At 37.8% G+C, this 25,893-nt stretch overlaps 1 protein-coding gene across 7 annotated transcripts in view; it reads left to right on the top strand.

Annotated features, from left to right (window-relative positions):
- Nrg3 (neuregulin 3) overlaps nucleotides 1-25,893 on the top strand; it is a 1,164,783-nt gene that overhangs the window by 886,607 nt on the left and 252,283 nt on the right. The gene's annotated exons all lie outside the window — the stretch shown is intronic.

Here is a 25,893-nt window from a genome sequence, read left to right as displayed (position 1 = left end):
TGTATGGATGTTCCTGTCTGAAAGAAGGTCTTAACTTAGGTTAAGGTTGTATTTCATTCCTGTGAATCTGAAAGCTGCCAAGGACAAAATGTGGTGAAGGTGTCCTTGTCAGAAGCACAATCATAGCTAACTCAGTCTAGGTTCTCTCTCATGTGAGTCTTAACTTTCAGCTTAATGCCACCCTGCACCTCAGCTGGGAATCTAACTCAGGCAACCCCCTGCCTTAATTCCCAGGCTGGATCCTAATACCACTCTCTTGCAGCAAGAAACATATAGAGAAATAGCCTATTGTTACTCTGAAGAATCTTATGAAACTGAAATTTCATATTGCTTCCTAGACTTTGTCTGGTAATTTGTGATAATGGTGAACTTACCTTACCTTATTGAATTTACCTTATTGAAAAAAAATATGAATATGAAATTACTTAAGATGTTTTCAAATAAACATTAAAAACTCAGCTCCAGTCTGACTACCCTATTTTCATATCAAGGATTTAATACTAAAGAAATTATTTTTTTCTTAATGAAAGAAGACAGTTTTTACAACCCCCAATACTATTGTTTATTAGTTGCAGTTGGTATATGAATTTAAAAGTAACTTTCCATGTGAAAATGATCAGTTCTGGTTAAAAGCAAAGATTTTACATTAGCTGTGACGGTTATTTAACTCTGTTAGTGGTTACTACAATTGAATCACCACTTAAGAAAGGAGATTTTGAGAGACTCAAAAATTAATTCAGTGAGCATAATGACATAAACTGTAAAAGCAATGTTACGGCTTTACATATATCTCACATCCATTCGTGAGTATTTTGGAAGTTATTTTGTATTGATTATAGAAAGAAGTGTTCTTTCCAGTCCTCCTGTCTTTTATAACACAAAGAATTTGTCTGGCCATCTTCTCACAAGGTATGTATCAATTTGTCCTGTAAAAGTCTAGCCAAATTACATTGGCAAAATTTAAATGTATCTAAAGATGGAAGTTTTTCTTTAATTTCATTTAAATGTGTTTTATCTTGACAAGGCATTCACCGTGTTGTAATTATTTACAATATTATCCCCCCTTGATGAGTGTGACAGTTGCTGAAGGGCCAGCAACCCATCCAACCTTGAAGATCTCTGTTCTTTGAAGTGTGAGATACCATTCTCCCAAAATTATCACAAGAGTGGTGGTACTGTGTTGCTCTGTATTTTCTTCATTTTATGCTTGTGAAGACTTCTTGAGCTAGTTTCTGAAACTAGTATCCAAGTTGTGCTTGGATAAATACTTTTGAGACATTGTGAATCTTAGAGTACTAAGAAATGAGTTTGGTGTTGTATTTTCTCTCTTTCTCTTCTATTCCCCAAAGCTAGTCCCTAAAGTGTTTTTCATTCTTGTTCCTTCTTTATGTCTTTCTCTTTCTTCTCACCTCCTTTTCTACTTTCCATCTTTCTAATACTTTTTTTTTCAAATTAAGTTTATATGCACTGTGTGTTTGTGTGTGTAGGTCTCTGTGTGCCTGGGCACACATGCATTTGCTCACTCATGTGTTCATGTGCACATAGGAATCCCTTGGTGCACACATGGAGGAGAGAGAAAAACTTAACCATCTAAGTCCTGGGGAGTGAACTTTAGGTGGTCAGGCTTTGTGGGAATGCCTTTACCCACTGAGCCATATCACTATCTCACTAGACCCTTCTTCCATGAATTAATTAATTAACTAATTGATTAACCTTTATATGTGGTTATAAAATTTTTATCAAGTATAGAACTCCAGACAAGGCCTTGTAGATGATACAAAGCAGGTAAAGTAATTTCTCATTAATATGGAATTTTGTGACCTGATTGGGTTCAGAAAGCTAATTTAATGAGGATAATGACATACATTTTCAAATTGTATTGGCAAATTTGAGACTATCAGTGCAGATGTTAAGTTTGTGATACACACGCATGATGATGGGCTCTAAGGGGAGGGGATTCCCTATGATCCATTATAGTTAAGATTAAGGATTGAGGTGCATGGAATTGTTTGATGCACCAATGGTGGGAAAAGAAATATCAGGCACAATGCCCAACAGGCTTATCTTTGAAACGTCTCTCATATCTTATCTTCCACTGGAATGATAAATGCTTTAAATGGTTCTATCATATCGAACAGAAAACAGGAAATTATTTTTATGTAGGATTGCATAATGAACATTCTTTAATCTATAGTTAAAAATATATACTGATTTGCTCAAGGGGGTTCTTTTAGGATTGGGTGTTATAGAATTATGTGAACTTGTTTTTCTGTCACCCAAGTATTCTTGTCGAAAAAAAATGAATCAAAAAGACATATGTCTGTATGAGTCAAATACTAAAACTCCTTGAAATCAAGATCAAGGATTTTTTTGTATTTTTAGTTTTTAATTCTTTTACAATGTTTACATTGTATATCCCTATTGTACCCCCCTTCAACTCCTCCCAGTCCCACCCTCTCTTTCCCTCTATCCCCTTCCCCTAGTGCACTGAAAGGGGGGGGGGTGTTCTCCTCTTTTGCTCTCTGCCCCAAGCAAGTCTCATCAGGACTGCCTGGATCCTCTTTTTCTGTGGTCTGGCCACATCACCAAGGTGAAATAGGGCTCCTGCCCTCTCTGTGTCCTTCTATTCTCCTCCCCCTTCTTCCATAAAACAACCTAGATATCCCTCAACAGAGGAATGGATATGGAAATTGCTGTTTGTTTACACAATGGAATATTACTCAGCTATTAAAAACAAGGAAATCATGAAATTTGCAGGCAAATGGATGGAACTAGAAAAGATCATCCTGTGTGAGGTAACCCAGAAACAGAAAGACACACATGATATATACTCATTTATAAGTAGATATTAGCCCTATAATATAGGACAAAAATATTAAAATCAATAGTCCTAAAGAAGCTAGAAAAGGAAGACCCTAGGGAGGATGCTTAAATCTCATTCAGAATGACAAACAGGATAAACAGCAGAAGCATTGAAAGAGAGAGAACAGGATGGGAGCCTCTGAAGGGCTCCACCCAACAGGGGATTGAAGCAGATGCTGAGACTCACAGCAAAGATCAAAAATTTTTACATATTAAGAATCCAAATGGGTTGCTAGTAAAGGAAACAGAGGCTGTCTATGACATGAACTCAGTTTCTGGCTCTTTGATCACCTCCCCCTGAGAGGGGAGCAGCCTTACAAGGCCACAAAGGAAGACAATGCAGCCAGTCCTGATGAGACCTAATGGGCTAGGGTCAGATGGAAGGGAAAGAGGACCTCCTCTATCAGTGAACTGGGGGAGGGGCATGGGTAGGGAAGAAGGAGAGAGGGTGGGAATGGGAGAGAATGAAGGAGAGGGCTACAGGTAGGATACAAAATTAATAAACTGTAATTAATAATAAATAAAAAAACTAAAAAGAATCTCTAGATGAGTCCCTGAGTCACATATTATGTCATATATTTATCCATGTATATATTTATTTATGAGATCCACCAGCTTTTGATAAACAACTACTAAAAGTAAACTAATCAGCAAGATTATGCTAATACAGTAGGATTTCAGCTCTGAGGACTCTACCAACTAATGAAGGGGAAGAACATGCTTATGTGTAAACACTGAAATGTATTGGTCATAACATTTACATACCTCTTTAAACCATGGCATATTTATACAGTTTCTAATTCTCATCTGAGAGAGGGCAGTGAGGGTAGCTTTCAGTAAAAGATGGACACAGGGAAAGCCAGTGCTGGGTAGCTTTTAGTCCACTCTGTTTCTCATCATTGTCATCATTATGAACATGCGGTTAGATGCTCTGCATGCCAGGAACTGTGCTGAAGGGCTTTGAGACTAGATTATTTCATTAAATCACAGACAAGTGGGGAGTGCACTGGAAATTGCTCACATTTTATGGATGTGGAAATTAGACGGCAGAGATGCAAACCACACTACCTCAAGGTCACACAGCCACTTAACACTCCAGTCTCACTTCTCTTCCAAATGCCTCTAGGGCCGAAGCTCCTAACTGTTGGGATCTTTTCTCCCTCTCCTGGAACCTTTCCTCTGATAGTTATTTTCAACAAGACATTTATCACTCTAAATTTCATTGACTGAAGCTCAATGACCTGCGGCAAACATCATTCTAAGGAACAATATTTGCACAATTTTCATATCTTAATGCAGCAACTTGAGCTTCCATCGAGATTTAAATCCCTAATGAAATTTCCTTGTCAAAATTCTTACTGAAGGATTGTTTAATTTGCAGCTCATGATCTCTTCAGAGTGGCTTCATGCTCAGGGAATAAGCGTTCCTCCAATATTCTGCATGTTTTTCTTCTCTGCCCTCTCCTAACTCCATCTTTTCTTCCTTTTTCACTTTCTTTCTGCTTGATCCATACATGTATCTACAGACCAAAATCGCACAACAGGGTTTGAATTTCTGTTCTTTTTTTCTCCCATAGTTAATGCAGAGTTGGTCAGAAATGGGTACCCTTGACTGTATATTTTGAAAAATCACACTAGTTTGCATGTACTTGAGGAGATGAGGCAAAGATTTTAGCAGGGAGGCTACAATGGCTTTTATGATATTTATCTGAGACCTAAAATGTAATAAAAAGAACCTATGAGGTGAATCCATACTGAACTCATATGTCCATAATAACTTTATAAATTGTTTGAAAGCCTGACTTTGAAAACACAAAACAAAACCTAATATATACAGCTGTCTTTCTTAAAGATTCAGTATATTGTGGGTTGCTGTCCCACTAGGTATTTGTTGGAAGGTAGGAAGGTGGTAAGAGGAATGGACTTTTGTCAGGTTTGGAGGAGGTGATGGTCTGTGAAGAAGTCAGGTATATCACATATGTCTGCCCCTCTCTCCTGATGCTGTCAATCCTGTTCATGGATAATAGTCATCAACTTCCTGCACCTTCATGAACATTTCCAATGTTGCTTTTGTTATTCTCTACAAACAGTGAGCAACCTATGGGTTTATCTGCCTCCAATTCTTCTTTTAACCACAGTTAACCACCCCTGTCTTCTATCAACCTCAGTCTCAAAAAAAAGTGAGGTGGAACTAGAGTGTTATGAACCAGCTATGGTTTGACAAGGTACAAATACACCAGAATTCTCACAACCTGAATTCTCACCAGACTCTTGTAGTATGAGGCTGGGAACAGTGACATCGAATAGACTCACAGCAGAGTCAGAAAAAATGGGGGTACAGAGAAGATGCCCATTTTAAGTTAGGGAACTCTTCACTTAAAAGTCATTTTAAAACTCATTATGCCATTCTCTTTCCACCATCATCTAGTCTAGTGGCCAGTGTTTGCATGGCTAAGATTATAGATATCAAATCTTCAAGTCTGAGATTTGGCCAGCATCTGACCCACCTTTAGCTCCTGGAATTAAATAATCTACATGATAGCATGGAAAACAATATCCATCTCTGGCCCATTCTCTTACCAGATATTTTGGGGACCCCCAACTTAGGATGTCATATACTAACAAAGAAACTGTGGTCTCTTTTTAGAGTACTTAGTCTCATTAATAAAATAACTTTAAAATGGACTCAGAAGGAATCTTGAACACTTTTCCTAAAAGAAAAATTGTAGGATAGACAAGCTATAAAGCTCAGAGGCTACTGGAGGGGGAGATGGAGACAGGGAAGAAAGAAAGCTACGTCGTTTGTAAGCAGCTACACAGTAAAAGGGGAGAGGAGGGATTTTTCAGAGAAGAAAAATGAGAAAGCTCCAAGTGTCCAAGACAGCACCTCTGTGTCACAGAGGGTATATAAAAGAGAGAAATTGGGACACAGAGAAGAGGTGAGATAAGACTGAAAAGAGAGAGTTAAGACTCACAAAAGTAAGTAGACCTTAGCAGAACTGTGGCTCCTTAAAGGACTCTAAAGTAGGTGGCATTTCTGGGAAGGAAAAGTACATTAGCTCACTAAAGTGGCAATTATTCCTTCCATCTTTTTAGTATGGCTTTCGGTTAATAGGATGTCCTGAGTTGTAGTGTCTTGCCCAGGTGATTGAAAGTCCAGCTAAATTAACTCTTAGGTTATGGGTAACTTGGACTGTGATATCTCCACCCAGTCCAGAGGTAGAACTTAGATTCTATTGTTTTGACCACAGGAAGTAGCTTTACCTCAGTTGGCCTCAACTAGGCCTTATTGTAACATTCCTCCTGAAGACAGATAACCACAAACCCTTTATGACAAGGGGTAAAATTAGAGAATTGGTACAACCTTGTTTAACTTGAGAATCTAGGAATCCAACCCTAAAGCTGTTCACAAAAATGGATTAGTGTCTTGACTGGAGTTATAATCCCAACCTCGTGTAGGTTTCAAGTAAGAGTGCTTATTTAGTAGTAGATAAGAAACCAGTGATTCCTTCTAACAATCCTGGTAAAACAACTAAGGACATTCCTGACTCTACTGTTCTCTGGGTCCCTGCTCTGTGCTGTCTGTCCAATGTGTCTCTCCTGAGCTAATTAATATGTGCTCATATTCATTTACTCTTGGCTATATTTGGTTTTTTTAAACCCAACCTTTGTATGAGACTTCCTATAAAATGCCAGGAGCCTAATTTGAATGCAGTTCTTGGAAAAACTATTATAAAAAATAATGGGAGGTTATATTTTTGATCATTACCTCCAAGCGGGCCATATATACCTCAACTTCTTAGGAATAATCACTTCAAGGATCCAAAATCAAACCCACCATGCATGTATATTGATAGCCCAAGGTAGCACAGGGCAGAAAATGACCAATGAACAAGTTTCTACTTATGAAAGACTTCAAGAACAGTGACTGGGTCAGGAAAGCATTGTGCCCTTTTTTTTTTTTTGTGCTCTGGGAAATCCATAGGATAGTCATTTCCCAATATGTAAGCCATGAGGCTCAAGGCATTGTGTGCTTCTCTGCTGGACACAGCACAACAAGAGAAGAAATTTTGAAAAGAGTCTGGAAGATCCAATGTTGGGTCAGGGAGCATGGGCACAAGTTTGATGTACAAACTCAGTATGTTCTTGAACATACTAGGATTTATCTCCAGAAGAACCATGCTCTGTAAACCTTGCCTTAACAGTCAATCAGATCATTAGTACATAGAAATACATGGACTTTGTTTTAACTATTTCATAAGAGAGAACAACAAAAGGTTCTTGAATTTGGAGCTAAGTGGTGTTGCTTCTAGTCTCATGATTACATGTGCTTTTCTCCCCCGTGTGTGCCTATGCATGCTGTGTGCCTATGAATGATTGTTTGTGTTTGTTCATTTTTTTGTGTGCCTGTGCATTTTTGGTTGCATGCTTGTGCATGCCTTTCATGCTTTCTGTGTGTGTGCATGCTTATGTATATCTGTGCATGCTTGTGTGAGTCTGTGCATTCCTGTGAGTGTGTGCAAAAACATGCACAGGCTCAAGATCTGCATTCAGAGGCAATTACAAGCATCACACACCTGCAAACATGCACAGGCACTCACAAGCATGTACACACATACACAAGGATACTCAGATACAGAAAAGATTGTACACACACAGAGAGAGAGAGAGAATCATGCAATGCAAGCACAAGCACACATGTGCTTTTCTTATGGCCTTGAAAAAACTGCAATGCAACTGAGCACTGGTATCTGAATTTATAAAATTTTCCCCTGCAGGAGAAAATAAAGTGACATCCTATGATGCTGAGTGTACTGTCACTTCACATGATTCAAAAGTAGTATCTAGTCTGCAGCCAAAACAAAATATGTCTTTATTCACTCATTCATTACCCAAGTAATGAAGCATAAATAATGCAAACTATAAGCAGAACCTACTGTTCTGATGAACTTGTGTGGATGAAACCAAATACCAACAACCTTGTGGCTTACAATCAAGAGAAATATTTCCTACTGTCCTGGGCACTGGAACATCTCAAAGTCAAGATATAATGTCAGATGTCTTCTATGGTAGATAGTACCTTCTAGTCTGGAGACTCATTCAAAGTATGCAAATTCTTTAATAAGGGCTCTGCCTTCATAAGCGAGGCAGAAGCTAGCTTATGACTCTCCTGAAGCTCCTGACTCTTATTTTTATTTTTTTATATTACTTACAGTTTATTCATTTTGTATCCCAACTGTAGCCCCTCCTTCCTCCACTCCCAATCTCACCCTCCCTCATCTCCTCCTATGCCCCTTTCCAAGTCCACTAATAGGGGAGGTCCTCCTCCCCTTCCATCTGACCCTAGCTTATCTGGTCTCATCTGAACTGGCTGCATTGTCCTCCTCTGTGGTCTGGCAAAGCTGTTTCCCCATCCAGAGGAGGTGGTCAAAGAGCCAGCCAACGAATTCAAATCAGAGACAGTCCCTGTTCCCCTTACTAGGGAAACCACTTGGATACTGAGCTGCCATGGGCTACATCTGTGCAGGGGTTCTAGGTTATATATATGAATGGTCCTTGGTTGGAATATTAGTCTCAGAAAAGACCCTGTGCCCAGATTTTTTGGTTTTGTTGCTCTCCTTGTGGAGCTCTTGTCCTCTCCAAGTCTTACTATCTCTCGCTTCTTTCCTAAGATTCCCTGCACTCTGTCCAAAGTTTGTTTATGAGTCTCATTATCTGCTTTTATACAATGCTGGGTAGAGTCTTTCAGAGGCCCTCCGTGGTAAGCTCCTGTCCTATTACCTGTTTTCTCCTTCTTCCAATGTCTGTCCCGTTTGACTTTCTGAGTGAGGATTGATCATCTTACCCAGGATCCTCCTTCTAGTTCACTTTCTTTAAGTGTTCAGATTTTTGTAGGTTTATCCTATATTATATGACTAGTGTCCATTTATAAGTGAGTCTATACAATGTGTGTCTTTCTGTTTCTGGGATACCTCACTCAGGAAGATCTTTTCTAGTTCCCACCATTTGCCTGAAAAGTTCATGATTTCCTTGTTTTTAATTGCTGAGTAGAATTCCATTGTGTAAGTGTACCACAGTTTCTGTATCCATTCTTCTGTTGAGGGACATCTATGTTGTTTCCAGGTTCTGGCTATTACGAATAAAGCTGCTATGAACATGGTTGAGCAAATGTCCTTGTTGTGTACTTGAGCCTCTTTTGGATATATGCCTAGGAGTGGTATAGCTGGATCTTGAGGAAGCACTATTCCTAATTGTCTGAGAAAGCACCAAATTGATTTCTAACATGGCTGTACAAGTTTACATTCTCATCAGCAACGGAGAAGGGTTCCCCTTTCTCCACATCCTCTCCAGCATGTATTGTCACTGAGTTTTTGATCTTAGCCATTCTGATGGGTGTGAGGTGAAATCTCAGGGTCGTTTTGATTTGCATTTCCCTGATGACTAAGGACACTGAGCATTTCTTTAAGTGTTTCTCTATCATTCGATATGCCTCTACAGAGAAGTCTCTGTTTAGCTCTGTACCTCATTTTTTTTAATTGGATTGCTTAATTTGTTGCTTTTTAACTTCTTTAGTTCTTTATATATTCTGGATATCAGCCCTCTGTCAGATATAGGGCTGGTGAAAATCCTTTCCCAGTCTGTAGGCTATAGTGTCTTTTGCTTTACAGAAGCTTTTCAGTGTCATGAGGTCCCATGTGTTCATTGTTGATTTTAGAGCATGTGCTGTTGGTGTTCTGTTTAGGAAGTTGTCTCCTGTGCCAATGAGTTCTAGGCTCTTCCCCACTTTTTCTTCTAACTGATTAATGTGTCTGGTTTTATATTAAGGTCTTTGATGCACTTGGACTTTAGTTTTGTGCAGGGAGATAAATATGGATGTATTTGCATTTTCTACATTGTAGACATCCAGTTAGACCAGCAACATTTGTTGAAGATGCTGTCTTTTTTCCATTTTATGGTTTTGGCTTCTTTGTCAAAAATCATGTGTCCTTAAGTGTGTGGGTTTATTTCTGGGTCTTCAATTCAATTCCTTTGATCCACCATTCTGTTTCTATGCCAGTACCATGCAGTTTTTATTACTATTGCTCTGTAGTACAGCCTGAGATCAGGGATGGAAATACCTCCAGACTATCAGTTGTTGTGCAGGATTGTTTTGGCAATTCTGGGATTTTTGTTTTTCCATATGTATTTGAGAATTTTTCTTTCAAGTTCTATAAATAATTGTATTAGTATTAGTGCCTGACTATTAATGCTGTTGTTGTTTTACAGGTCTGGTTTCCTAATAGGAATTTGATGAGAGCACATTTATCATCAACTCAGACTAGTAAATATAAAGTAACCTCAAGAATAGCCAATTTCATATATTGTTGAAAAATACAAAAACAAATAATAGTAAGAATACACAAAAAAGTCATGATAGTTTCAGGAATGAATATAAAAGTGAAGGAACCATGAAAAGTCACATGAGATGGAAGGAGTAGTCTCAGAAAAGGCTGACGAGGAGAAATGCAAAGGGCTTTCCACACAGAGCAGGTATGTACCAACACATGGACTGCACAGCACTCTCACTTTATGGGCTTCACTAACACTAGCGGGTGCACAATGTGGTCATGGGAAAGAAATTTCCTTAAACCAATGTAGGAAATGCAGATTCTCAAGAGGACAAAGCAAAACAGATCATTGTCTGACTCTGTGTCATAATCTGGACAATTGAAAGAAAGTGGGTGCTTTCAGGTCGAGATTTTCTAGAAAAACTTGCGCCTTCTGTATTGTCTTACTGTGTAGTACCCAGTGATGCTAGAGGGCCCCATTCCATTGACAGTCTGTGACTTTAAGGAGAATTCATAGCAATATTGCTGTCTCTGCATAGAACACTCATAGCCAGAGTGGGAGAAAGCTAGGAGTCACTTTGCCTATAGCTTCTTGTTCTGGCAATCATCTAAAACCAGGCCAATCAGGAGCTACTTTCCAAATACCTTGTTCCTACTCTCTAGCTTCAGGGATTTTATCAAAGTTTCTAGTATTCAAATTAATAATTTAGTGCAAATTGGCTCCAATCCTCAGCACAGTTTAGTCCTTTTCCTCATTAAAAAATACATTTTAAATATTTCATTTCTCCCTACTCATTCTTCCCTTCAATCCTTACTATGGCCTCTCTTTATTCCTTTACTCGCTATCAAATACATGGCCTCTTTTGCTTTATTACTGTTACATTGTCTGTGTGTGTGCACGCGTGTGTGTGTAAACAAATACATAAATACAACCTGCTAAGTTTTATTTAGTGCATTGCCTGTAAGTTCATGATTTAGAGATGACTACCTGGCATTGGATAAACAATTGGAGGGCTCATCTCTGGAGAAGTCTAATTCTCCCTTTCTGACAGGTCATTAGTTGTTAGACTTAATGAGATTTCCCTTTCCATGTTTCCCTGTACTGCCATTGTTGACATCTTGATTACGCAGCCATATTGTTTAGGTATCATGGGTAAAGCTTTCCTGTTATCTCTAGGAGACACAATCTCACAGCAGACTTTTTGGTCTTCTTGTTGCTACAATTTTTCAGCCCCCTCTTCCCTCAAGTTCCTCAAACCTTAGGCACAGGAGTTGTATTGTAAATGCAGGTCTTAGATGCATAGCTGTATACCAAGTTGTTCTCTGTAGTTTTATCACTTGTGATTTTTTTTTTTTTTGTGTGTGTGTGTGTGTGATAATTTCTGTCTACTGCAAAAAGGAGCTTTTATAAGGGGTGAGAGGTACAATTATCTATGGGTATCATTTTTAAACTTATTAGAAAGTTGTCCTTCTACATAAGCATGTATAAATAAAACTGAATGAAAATAAAATCAAATTCACACTAAACAGGTGTAGATTTTTCTTCTCTCTCCCTAAATAATACATAACAAATATTGACATAGCATCTACATTGTATTTTGGTATATAAATAATATGGAGATGATTTAAAGTACCCTGATAGGGTGCATATGAATACTTGACTATTGTATGCCGGCCACCTGAGCATCCATGCGCGGGCTATCTGAGTAGAATGCTATGGCCAACCTTTCCTGGGTGAGCGCTGTATTTGGCCTATGAGTTAAATATGAGGATGGAAGCTTCCAGTCTAGATTTTTGCATAAATGTAAATCATTCTACTTCACATTCCTAATTTTTGCTGTCTCCATTAAAAAAATAGTTATGATAAGGAATGTTTTCTGATTATTCTGAAAGTGTTTCTACCTAAATGCTTCCAAATCTTTGTGGTAGCAAGAACTGGAATAAAAAATTGTGGAAAACAGCCAAGAATTTCTAAAGATCAAATTAAACTAGTGCCTGTAGGACTGGAGCTGTAGGTCAGTGTTTATGAGCACTTGTTGCTCTTGTAGAGGACCTGGGTTTGATTCCTAGTATGTACATGGCAGCTCTTAGCTTTCTACAACCTCAGATCTAGGGGATCTGATACCTTTCCCTGACCTTTATGATCACCAGACATGCACATAGTGTACACACACACACATAAAACATTAAATAACTTTTAAATTGAAGAAGTAGCTGCAAAGTAAAATTGGTCCACACTCAATGGGGCCTGCAACATCTGACGTTACGCTGTTACGCTGCTCCCTTTACTCATGTGTTTTGTGTTTCTTTTTACCCTAGCTATGTTCTATGTCAAATGCTGGAGTCACCATAGTGATTTCACCTGTGGTAATTAGTCTTTCCTACATGTTAATATGCATTTATAATCTACTGCCAGAAGCTACTGTATTTTGGAGATGAACAGCAGAATGGCTAGCTCATTTGGATGCTCTTTTATGTGATTTCAGAGACTGCGTTTACGGAATCATGCACACTCCATTCTCTTTTCCACCAGAACTCCTTTAATAGTTGGTGGAAGTGCAATCTCACTCTGTGTGATGGACATGAATTGAAACAGTTTGTGCTCTTACCACGGTATTTCTAATTTGATATAACCACCTCCCTTTCAGTTTTCATATAGTTTTTAAAGACCTCAACACATAAATTGTAAATAGATTCTGAAAAAGCGGATTTTAAAAGTGTGCACAAAGAAATATAAAGGCCCACCATAGTGTTGGCAAGATTCAAAGGTACAAATATTGGTTTTCTTTTAAATGCAGGGCCATGTTTCAAATTCCAACAGAGGCACTTTGGTAAATGAAGACTTATATATGTTAAATATTGTACGAAACTCATATTTATATTTCGTCATTTGTTGCCAACACTTAATTATTGCAGTTTATGGTGGAGGAAACTGAAATTTGGAGACCTTAATTAACCCAGCCTAAATATGGGTTTCTAGGAATTGTAAAATCTGTTCATTCTATACTTTAGCATTCCAAGTGTTTTCTGATAAAGAAGTCAATAAAATTTTGTTGCAAAATGCAACTTCTAAAATTTTGCTGTTATTCTTTCTTGAAGAGTTAAGATGAAGTTACTCATTTTGCTATGGATTTAAATTTATTTTAACATGAATAGAAGCATAAAAGTACAGAAATATTTGGGTTTGAATATGATATATGCTTTATACATCGGGTTGAAATTCTTCTGCCTCCATTACTGTATGGTGTGAGCATCTGCAAATTATTTTTCTGGGTTGAAAAAAATATAGTCTGTGCATTGTCATCTGGGGTTACTCTACTGAATATAGTACATCAAAACATCTCTATGCCACCTGCTGACAACTTAGTTACCATTGATCAGAATCTCCTACCCCTTCATCCCTTTGTTCATGGTCTCTAGGTATCTCCATTCAATTCTTTTGTTGTTGCTGTTGTTGGTTTTTGAGACAGGGTTTCTATGTACAGCCTTGGATGTCCTGGACTTACTTTGTAAACCAGGCTGGCTTTTAACTCACAGAGATCTGCCTGCCTCTGCCTCCTTAGTGCTGGGATTAAAGTTATGTGATACCATGCCTGAGCCCCATTGAATTCTTTGGTTTTATGAGCTTAACTTTCTCAGATTTCACATATGAGTGTGAAACTTGTCTTAGTATGATAAGTATCTTTATGTGCCTAATAGTTTTCTTTAAGCATTGTCTCTTGTTTTATGTTTATACTAAATTCCTATCAACAATGGACAAGGTTCCTCTTTAAAACTTCACTGAAACTTTGAAATTATTTTAACTTTAAGGGCAACCACCTTCTTACTAGAATGGGGTGGTACCTCATAGTGATTTTGCATTTTGCTGCCATTTATCGATATTGAACATTTTGTCCAAATACCTGTTGGCTATTTGCACAGGTATTTTTCTTTAGAAAAATTTTCTTTAGAAAAATGTCTCTGTTGTCTACTTGGAATGTGAGTGCTTTTTACTGTGAGTTTTTCTACTTCGTTTTGTGTTCTGAATATTAACCACCCATTAAAGATATTATACAAATAATGTCTACCATTTAACACATTGTCTCTTCATTCTGCCTGTTGGATAGGTTGTATGTGTTGTGTGTAGCTTGATGAGTGAATATGTTGTGGACACATGGGTAGCCTAGTACCAAGACCAAAAATCCACCTTGACTGTCATGCTACACACCCTGGAAACTGTTTTTCTAAAACAAATTCTCTCACTGACCTAGAAATCTCTGATTAAGCTCACCTAGCTAGCCAGTGAGTTACAAGAGATCTTCCTGTCTCTACCTTCACAGTGCTGGGACTGGAAGTAGGCACACAACCTCTGGCATTTTTACATGTGTGCAGGGGATCCAAACTCAGATTCCCATGCTTTACATAGCAAGCATGTTAACTACTAAGCCACCCTTCAACCCAATTGTAAAGGTTTTAACTGTTGAATTGTTAGGCATATCTGTTGTTTCCATTTTCTTTGGAATCATGGAATATTCATTTCCTTTAGAAGAGGTTTTGTGGCGAGATTAATGTGGTTTTGGTTGAAGACAAATTCATAATTCTCACTGTCACTTAAACCATAAGGATAGTGTCAGGTTTACCATTTTTCCTGATTTCTTGTCTTTCCAACAAACTTCTGTGATTATAGCTGTAGGAAAATTTCAAATATGACCATAACCCAGCACAGTGGTCCAGGGATGAATACCAAACCCAATGGGATTGTTTTGTAGATTAATCTAAATGTTGTCCCTCAGTCAAGCATGAACAATGAGAAACACATAGCCCTATTTAACTTTATGTCGCACAAATATCGTCAGATACAAGCAATGATTACAAAGAACTTATCCTAGCTTATATAAGAACCAAGGCCAATTACTGAATGCTCTGTGTGTTCAGAAAATTTAACACATCTTTGCAAGATAAAAATCATTAACACCATTCCCAGATTTTTTTTTTTTGAGAAGAGTAAGGGTGAGGGAAAAGTATGTTACTCTCACCCTTTTCCCATCCTAGATTCAACCTTTCTGTGCTCCAAACTCTGCTTCCCAAGTACTCATATTACATGTGTGATACTGTACCTGATAACACTTATTTTTTTTTAACTGTATAAGTAAGGTGCATATGGTAAATTTTGGATGGAGGAAACTCTGAATATTCATAATAGAATATAAGGTCTGCATGGAGACCTGCAGTATGTTCTGACACATCTAATAAATTACAGTTTAGACAAATATTCAGCTCCACATAAAATCCTCAGGCTGTATCTTCAGTGTTTTTGTTAGTATTTGTCTATTTATCTAGTGGATATGTCCCTGAAAACTCTCTGGTACACTGTTGAGAAGTGGAATATAGATTCTGTAGAAAGACAGAGAATCTAGGATTAGCTCATGTGTTTGAGGTTGCTCTCACATCAGGCATTGAATAAACTTTGAATGAGTGAAAAAGAGTTGTCCCATGGAAGAAGTTTTTCTGCATCCCACTTTGAGATGTGCTTTTTCTATCTATTTCAAAAGTTATGTATTGTCTACTAAGTGCCGATCACTTTGCTTAATATTAAAATTATCAGAATGCCAGACATGGTGGTGCACTCCTTTAATCTCAGCACTTGAGAGACAGAAGCCAGGAGATCTCTGAATTTAAGACCAGCCTGGACTACATAGTGAGTTTCAAGACAAGCAGAGCCACATAGTGAGACCAAAATACCAAATGAATTAGTTAATTAACAGAGTGACATTTTAAAAAAATTTAAATCTTATTTTTCACTTTAGAAGAGTGATTTTCAAGAGAAAACACGTTCACGTGGTTCAGCAGGAAAAGTGCTTACACGGAGTATGTTCCCCTTCCAGAGAAAACATGAAAGACAGTAAAGAAAACAATGTGTGTTGTCACACTTGCCACTTATCCAGTGACTGTTACATGAGCCATCAGTGCTCTGTTCGAGGAAGCAGCATCCCAGGTGAACCTGTGAAGAAGTTTTAACATTATCAAAGGATTAAAGAAAACCTCAGGCCACCAGCTCTGACAGCCCGGCTTAGTGATCAGTTACTCTGTGTCATTTACCCCAAAACATCCCTCTAACTTTCACTGTTGAGGGCATTTTGCTTCTCTAAGGCAAATACATCTTTAACCTGAATATTAATATAAATACAATTTATTGGAGATGAGTCAGCATTAAAATAGATGATTATAATGTTAGGAATTAGAGATATTTACTACTTAACATATAATGGGGATGACAAGGAACATGACAGGAATGTAGCTATAGACCGTGGTATGTTTAATAGTCTGGATACGTGTTTTGTTGAATAGACCATCGTCTTTTTACTGGTAAGAAGAACCCACAGGAACGGGAGCCTCTCATGCAAGGCATTCTTCTGGAACAATGACTAGAGCAGCCAGATCAGTTTCAGGAGTGTGTGCTGTAATTGGAGTCTCACTAGACTATTCATGTCTGTCATAGAGATGAGAATAAGTTGTTCTCTCTGAATGTTTAACAGTTTTCATGGTGTCCAGAAATAGACTGTGAACCAAGTTGGCTTTGTCCTTCCTTCTTAATATGTGCTTCACTATTTGGCCTATGTGCACATTACTCTTCCTTTCAGTGGGATTACTAGGCCCCTATAGTATTCCTGTGACCATTTTTGCATTTTCCTGAAGAGCTCAAGATGAGAACCACATGATTTGACATTTGTTAGATATCTTTATTTATTTGTTTGTTTATTACAATTTATTCAGTTTGTATCCCCACTATATCCGCCTCCCTTGTCTCCTTCCAGTCCCACCCTCCTTCCCGCTTCTCCCCCTACACCCTTTCCCTAGCTCCCTGATAGAGGAGGTCCTCCTCCCCTTCTCTCTGACCCTAGCCCATCAGGTCTCATCAAGGCTGACTGCATCATCTTCCTCTGCAGCCTGGCAAGCTGTACCCCCCAGGGGGAGGTGATCAAAGAGCAGAGCACTGAGTTCATATCAGAGACAGTCCCTGCCCCCCTTACTAGAGAACCCACTTGAAAACTGAGCAACCTATGGGCTTCCTCAGGGGGTCTAGGTCCTCTCCATGCATGGTCCTTGGTTGGAGTATGGGTCTCTGCAGGACACCCTGAGCCCAGGACTTTTGGCTCTTTTCGTCTTGTGGAGTTCCTGTCCTCTCCAGGTCTTTATATCTTCTTCTTCTTCCAGAACATTTCCAACACTCTCCCCAAAGTTTGGCTAAGAATCTAAACTCATTCTTTTGAAATTTTCATCTCATTTCATCTTTACCTCTTTCAAAACAAGGCCACATTGAGACTAATAGTGTTGCTTCCATTTTGCAGATGAGAGATTGAGTGTTATTTTTCACTGAGACTTAGACAATAGCTTTATTTGTAGTTATGCCAATATAGGTATGAGAGTATGATTCATTAAGCTTCAGGGGTTTTTCTTAATAATGAGACTTTTTTTTCCAACAGAAGAAAATTTTGTGAAAATTAGGAAACAGAAATGAAATAAAAAACACTTCTGAGCAGGTAGAAATCATTTCATCATGAATTCTTGGCTAGTTGGTTCATCCACAGCAAGCCACGCATTTTTTTCTACAAAACAGAGCCAATTCATATTTTTTTTCTTCTATAGTGACATGATAAATAAAGGTGTACTATTTACTTCACTTTTTTAGTGTTACAATTGTACATGGAATGAAGGTGAACTCTCTTTGGTCTTTGTAAAGCCAGCTTGCACTGTGATGATGACTACAGCCTTGACTTGCTCACATTGAGCAGAACTTCACGACATGTTCTGGCACCTTGCTGTTGCACTCAGCACACTCATTAATAACTTATAGTCTAAGGGTTTACAATACAGTCTTCCTTTTTCCCAAATGTTCAGTGGATTTCCAGACCTATAAATCCTCTATGGAAGCAAGTAAGAATACAATTTTAGGCCAAAGTTAAGAGACATGATCCATTAGCTAATATGGGAAAAGAATCGTCTCGATGTTGCACAAAGGAACATACAAACAAGCAAAAGTAACTGCAAGACAATATCATTTTACAAAAAGGGCACAGCAGACTCCACTGGGCTAGTAAGTATGCATGGTCTAGAAGGCCTTTGTTTCACTGTCCCTAATGGAGGTGGTATGGACTACAAGCATGTCTTTTTTCCCTATTGGAGATAGTAACAGGGTTTTATCTGACAGCAGATAATTGGTGAAATGGGGAAAGGTAAGGTTCAGGAAATATAAGCCCCTGTCAGGCAACCTACCTTTGATAAATGTGTAAAAGAGTGTTTCTCACACTGGGAGCCCAAGCCCTTACATACATACATGACTTTAGTGTTAGGCGCTTTACCTGTTGCTATTACAAAATACCTGACAGAAGCAACTTAACAGGAGAAGGTTATTTTGGTGCACAATTTCAGGACTTCCTCACAATGGTGGGAAATATGTGGAAAAGTTCACGGTGATGGGAAGTGCCCTGATATGTTGCTACCGGTGTGAAGTGGCTGGGCCATTTTTTGACAGTAAATCAAAAAGCAGAGAATGGATGAAAAAGATGTATATAATCCTTAAAAATTCTATTCCTGGTGGCCTGCACCTGAACCCCTCGCCTCATGACCCACCCACTAATGGCTACACAGAACATTCAAAACCCACTTCTCACCAATAGAAAATGTTTCAGTTGGCAGTTTCCTTATTCTTTCTTTTTATCAGCTATTAGCAACTTGATTTTATCATATCCAAAGTAAATCCTTCCCTGTTCTCCTCTTGACTGTAATACCACATCTTTTCTTCCACCCACCTACCACCTTTATTCCAACCATTATGCTGTTGTTGTTGCTTTTTTATTATTATTTTTTCATTATTATTCTTCAAGGTATTGAGATTTAAGTGATTTTGAATCTGTACATACAAATCTGTGTGAGCGTCCAGTATCGCTGAAAGAGTGAAATTCTGCGAACTTGGTAGTAAAATAACTAACTCTGCATGGAAAATGGGCCACTCAGAAGTAAGTGCACAGTTGTCATCTGAGTCTTGGGTCATCCAAGGTTATTAGAAATCACTGATGCCGTCAAACTGTTCTATGATATAGGCTGGTATGCTGGCTCCTCACAAATTTGGATTGAGTTTCCTTGTACTTCATATATACTGTCAGAGAATAAAACAACTGTCCTATTTACACGGTGTCTTCTGTGTGTTCTGTTTTCATTTATACAATACTACAGAGAAAATAAATTTTAATGGGAGAAGAAAGATTTTGGCTAACAGATCTGGTTCTGGTGCTCGCATCTGTTGATGGCCTCTTTGCTCTCAGAGTCCACAGTGGTGCAGACCATTCGTTGCTCAGTGAGAGGTAGGGAGCATGGGTATGTCTGCTAGCTCTTTCCTTACATAGATCCACCAGTGTTCAGTCATGAAGGCTCTATATTTATGCACGTGGCTGATACTAGTCCCTTACCAAAGTCTCCATTTTAAACACTGCTTCTGGGTTAGGTTTGTACCTATTTGATACTTCAAAATTCTTACTAAATGTGAAAATTGTTTTTTAGAGAAAAACTAAAAACTAAAGTAAGCATTTCTTGTATTTAATTATTTAAAACTATCAAAGGTTCCGAGACCTTAAACTGTCATAATATTTTAGTAGGGAAAGTAAGCATTAGAAAAAGAAACTATACATCTGACTGGAATTTTATACAATGATATGAGATACTTGCATGTGATGATTTTGTGGTGATACAGCATTAATCAAATTGGACTTTCTAGTTACATTACATAATTGTTGAATGTGCCATAATTTTCGCACTGTATATCTAGCTATTTGCTAAGTATAAAGCAGTATTTATTCTTTATATCTATACAGATATATAAAGTATTTATTCTTTATGAGGGTCTAGAAATCCTGCTAAAGATTAGAGAGAAAATATATAATTTCTGTTCTCAAAAAACAAATAAAAAGAAAATTACATTTAAGTAGAAATTATACAAAGTATCATGTAAATAAATACTCAAAATGCCATAATAATACATGAAAGAAAATGTGGGATGGAAATTATTTGGCTATGTTCATTCATTCACTGAACAAGTGTGGCCAAAGCCTGTTCCAACAAACTGTCAAAAACCTCCTTGTATATTTGTTGAACGTGAGATATACTGATTGAAAATAAAAAGAGAGTAAGTAAAAGTTGAAGTAGGTAGTAATAAGATCAACTATTATGAGTAATTATACTCCTACTTTAAGAGTTTGGATCAGAATGGAAACACTATTCTAACTTCCAGATCCTTTAGGAAAAGAGGATTACTTGCAGAGAAACCCCTATGACAAGGACCACCTGCATGAGATAAATCTAAATTACCATGATATCAGAATGGGTGATGAAACTCATTGAATGAAGAGTAATGTTAACATGTTACTGTCACCCTAATTAAAGAACAATTCAAAATTTGGAAACAAGTGCCACATTGCAGAGTAAGTGGGCACCAGGCATATGGACTTGTCTTGGCAAATTGGACTTGTGATCACTTTAGACTAATGGTTTCAATCAGGAGCCATTTTATCTACCAGTTGATATTTTCCAATGTTTGAACACATTTATTTGTTAAAAATACTTGAAAGGCAGTGCCTATGGCACCCAGTAGTAGACAAGTATAGAAGAACCTGTAATGCAAGGGACAGCCTCAGAAAAAAAGAAGTATGTGAAAAAAAAATTGTGAGTGATCCTGGATAGAGGAACTTTGCTTGTGGCTGAGGAGGATGCTAAGGAGGCATAGATAAAACCACCATGGAGTTTGTGCATCTGAGGAGTTATATAGATGTTTTTTTCAAGTCAAGTTGCAATTCAAAACTTTTGGAAGTGTTTAAGAAAAGGGTGATCTGTCTCACATCTGATCCAATAATATTCCTGTGTCAGTAGGGATAAATGGGCAAGTCAAAAATGGAGAGGGCAGACAGCTTAAGCTCATTGTAGTTGGGAGAAAAGGAGTGTTCAATTGCCTCAAAGGATACCAAGAGATGAGGTAATAAAAGATACTTGAAAAAGACCAATTTTGATTTTTGACAAGAGCTGTGTCGCAGACATAAGGGATAAGAGAATCTAACTGAGGGTAGCTGAGAGAAGAAACTGGAAACCAGTTGCTGAAGAAATTCACTGCATCTGTCATGCTAAAGAGGATCAGAGAGGTTATATTAATTGTAGAAATCAAATCTATTGCAGAAGAAAGTCATATTCTTATACTAAAGAAAGTAATATAAACAGAAAAATTCTTTATGCAGAAAAGAGAGAAAACAACCACAAGTGAAGCTTCAGAGAAGGCCATCAGGGGAAAGTAGATCCTTGGGTGAGACAATAGGGGTTAAAATAAAACAATAGGCTCTGTGAGGATGAAGGATAGGTCAATTCTTTGTGATGAAGACACTTTATTCTATGCTTTATCACCAAGCTGTACTTGAACCTTTTCTTTCTTTTATATGATTCTATTATTTTTGCTATAAATACTTATTATTATTATTAACAATTTATTAATTTTATATCCTGATTGTAGCCCCCTCCCTCCTTTCTTCTCTGTCCCCCACTTCTCTTTCACCCCTCCCTATTCCCTTCCTCTAGTCCACTGGAAGAGAGAGTTCTCCTCCCCTACCATCTGACCATAGCTTATCGAGTCTCATCAGGACTACCTGGACCCTCTTCCTCTGTGGCCTGGCAAGGCCGCATCACCAGGGGGTAGTGATCAAAGAGCAGGCAACATAGTACATGACATAGGCAGCCCCTGCTCCCCTTACTGGGGACCACACATGGAGACTGAGCTGACTGTTGGCTACATCTGTGCAAGGGGTCTAGGTCCTCTCCATGCATGGTCCTTGGTTGGTGCATCAGTCTCTGCATGGCCCCTTGAGCTCAGATATTTTAGCTTTGTTGATCACCTTGTAGTGTTCCTGTCCCCACTGGGTCCTTCTCTCCCCTTACTCCTTCCATAAAATTCCTAGGACACCTGATTTTTGACAAAGATACCAAAACTATGAAATGAAAAAAATAGTATCTTCAACAAATGGTGCTGGTTTAACTGTATGTCCACAAGTAGAAAATCCAAATAGACCCATATCTATTACCCTGTACAAAATTAAAGTGCAAGAGACTCAAAGACCTCAACATAAAACCAGACTCAAAAAATCTTTTGGAAGAAAAAGTTGGAAAGAGACTTGAACTCATTTGCACAGGAGGCAACGTCCTGAACAGAACACCAACAGCTCAAGCTCTAAGATCAACAATTAATAAATCGGACTTCACAAAACTGAAAAGCTTCTGTAGAGCAAAAGACACTGTCAACATAAGAAAATGACAGCTTACAGACTGAGAAAAAGATCTTCACCAACCCTATATTCAACAGAGGGCTAATATCCAGAATATATAAAGAATTCAAGAAATTAGATACCAACAAACAAAATAATCCAATCAAAAAATTTAAACAGAAAATTCTCAACAGAGGACTATCGAATGGCAGAGAAACATTTAAAGAAATGCTCAACATCCTTAGTCATCAGAGAAATGCAAATCAAAACAACTCTGAGATTCCATCTTACACCCATCAGAATGGCTAGGATCAAAAACTCAAGTGACGACACATGCTGGAAATGTTGTGGAGAAAGAGGAACCCTCCTCCATTGCTGGTAGGAGAGCAAACTTGAACATCCACTTTGAAAATCAATCTGGCACTTTCTCAGACAATTAGGAATAGCACTACCTCAAGATCCAGCTATACCACTCCTAGGCATATACCCAAAAGGTGCTCCACCATTCAACAAGGACATTTGCTCAAATATGTTCATAGCAACTTTATTTGTAATAGCTAGAATCCGGAAACAACCTAGATGTCTCTCAGTGGAAAAAATGTATATGTAAATTTTGGCACATTTATATTATAGGACATTACTCAGCTATCAAAAACAAGGGAATCATGAAATATACAGGAAAATGGATGGAACTAGAAAAGATCATTCTGAGTGAGGTGACCCAGAAACAACAAGACATGAATGGTATATACTCACTTATAAGAGAATATTAGCCATATATTATAAGATAATCACACTGTAATCTACAGACCTAAAGAAGCTAAACAAGAAGAAGGACCCTAGAAAGGATGCTTAAATCTCATTCAGAAAAGCAAACAGGCTAGACACCAGAAACAGTGGAAGAGAGGGAACAGGATGGGAGCCTACTATAAGGATCCTCTGACAGACTCTACCCAAGAGGGGATCGAAACAGATGCTGTCTCCCAGCCAGACTTTGGGCAATTACTTCATTCTTAATATCTTAGAATAGAAACCAAAAAAAAAAAAAAAAAAAAAATGTAGGCATTACTGTACTCCACCTTGGAAAGTTGTGTGTGTGTATGTGTGTGTGTGTGTGTGTGTGTGTGTGTGTGTGTTTGTATTTGTAAAATTGTCATTTTAGCCAAAGTGTTCAGAAAATATTTTTATGCTTTAGAATGTTTGAGAAATAGGAATTTGGTAGACAGAGAAACTGTCATGTTCCTATTGAAAGAAGAACTTCTAACTCTTCTAGTTTTTCTAGTGGGTTGAATATATTTAATTTCTTACCAAGTAAATTTTCATTAAATTCATTTTCTTACAGAAATTAAATTATAATTTGTTTTTCGTTTGCAGGTTTGTAAATTGTTTTTTAATTTGCAGGATTGAGTTTGTCTGGCTTTGTTCAATAACTTTCTTTCCAAATCCATTCCTTTCCTTGTATGTTAATATTACAGAGCAATGAACTTGGTCAAAACATCCCATGTGAATGACAATTATTTCACCTCAAATGGTCTGTCATACCCTTGCTGAAATGAAGTAGGTTGATTTACTGCAGTTGAGGTGGAAAGAAGATTGCTGAAGGTTACAAGATTGATTCTGTGATTCTACTTTTATTGTTGTATTTGAGGTTGACTTTTATACCCCAATAACTTGCTTTAATTTGTGTTTTTCAAGTGTCTGTGATGCTCAGTATCAGTCAGCACCTTGGATGACACTCTAAGATGAGGAAGTTTGCTGAATATCTGGTCAGGAAGCAAGTTTGAAAGACCATTTTAGGACTTCAAGTCAAACTGAAATTTATTCTCCATGTTGAAAATAGCCAGATGAACAATTAGAGGCCTGTTTGTGTAATTGTTGAAATGCAAAAGGAAGGTTCTTCAGCAGAAGAAAGTATCTTAGTGAGCACAAAATTGCTCTTTTAATAATAAGAACATTTAAAACTGGGCTAGCTAGATCACTACTCACTACAAGATGTAGTAAAATTTAATTTCTCCTCTGTATTATCATTAAAAACCTACAGAATCAGGGCTGGAGAGATGGCTCAGTGGGTAAGAGCACTGACTGCTCTTCCAGAGGTCCTGAGTTCAATTCCCAGCAACCCTCCACATGGTGGCTCATGACCATTTGTAATGGGATCTGATTTTCTCTTCTGGTGTGTGTGAAAACAGAGCATTCATATACATAAGATAAATAAATCTTAAAAAAAAAAACAAAAACTACAGAATAAAATTCTCATTTTAAGGCACAGGTATCTGGTGGCTCCTTATTGCCCTCCTCCTGCAACTCACTGATGAAGAGCCAGATCAGCCATCCATAGATGTTCATTTTCCTCACTTCAAATAAGACTTGTAAACAGTTGAATAAATGGAACAATACAGGAAATGTTTCAGGAGGAGAAAGTAGTGAAATACTATCTTGCAAATGCTACATAGAAATAGGAAATACTCAGCTATGCCTGTTTTCAGTAAACTGCTGGCCTATTTAGTTCTGTGACTTTAAGAAGAAAAATAAACTGCCTGGTGGTAAATGAGAGAGATCACACTTACCTCAATTAAACCAGATTAGTATTTGTAATAATATTATGAATAAATAAAAAAGAATTAATCATGAGGCCAGAGGGATGCTATGTGTCATATTAAAAGTACCTCAGAAACCAAAATGACCACAGAACCTGATCTCGTGCACAGCACTCTTGGCATAGGTGGTAGATACATGTTCTTGTGATCTCAGATGAGGCAACACAGGACCATGATGCAATGTGTAGACATAACAAAGAACCATGATGCAATGTACAGATATGACACAGGACTACCATGCAATGTATAAACAACATAACACAGGGCCATAATGCAATGCAGAGATTTCAGTTCTTGAGAGAGAATATCTAAGCAGATGTTTCAATTCTTGTTGTTAAAACTTCCTCAATACTCAATTGCTTAATGCTTAATACTCAATCACTTGAAAATGGAAAGGAATTTCAAAATAAGGAGAATATGTTCTTAAAACAAAGAGAAGAGAAAACCAGAAGAGAGGAAAGGAAAAAAGAAACATTTAAAGAAATATCCTTTGAATTGTATCTGAGGAACTGGATGTGAATTTTAACATTAAAGCCATAGTCCAAATGAATACCAGTATGTGAAATAATTTATAGGATAAACCATTCAAAGCCCACAGTTATACCACATGTTGGAGGGACGTTTCTGTCTTATCCATAAATGTCTAGATGTGGTTTACAGTTTAATTTGTTCTTATCTTCCAGAGTGGAAACCTCTGGAGTAGGCTGAAAAGTAACATACAAACTGCTCCCACCCTCAAATAAGAAAAAGTGCCAGTAAAAACACCACAGGAAACCTCCTGTACCAACTTCCCACAGGCAGTAAGAACACATGTGTTGTTTATCCTTCCAGATG

Source organism: Meriones unguiculatus, chromosome 9, assembly GCF_030254825.1.
Source record: "Meriones unguiculatus strain TT.TT164.6M chromosome 9, Bangor_MerUng_6.1, whole genome shotgun sequence".
NCBI lineage: Eukaryota > Metazoa > Chordata > Mammalia > Rodentia > Muridae > Meriones > Meriones unguiculatus.
The sequence above is the reverse complement of the archived record's forward strand: the minus strand, read 5'-3'. Positions and strand labels throughout refer to the sequence as shown.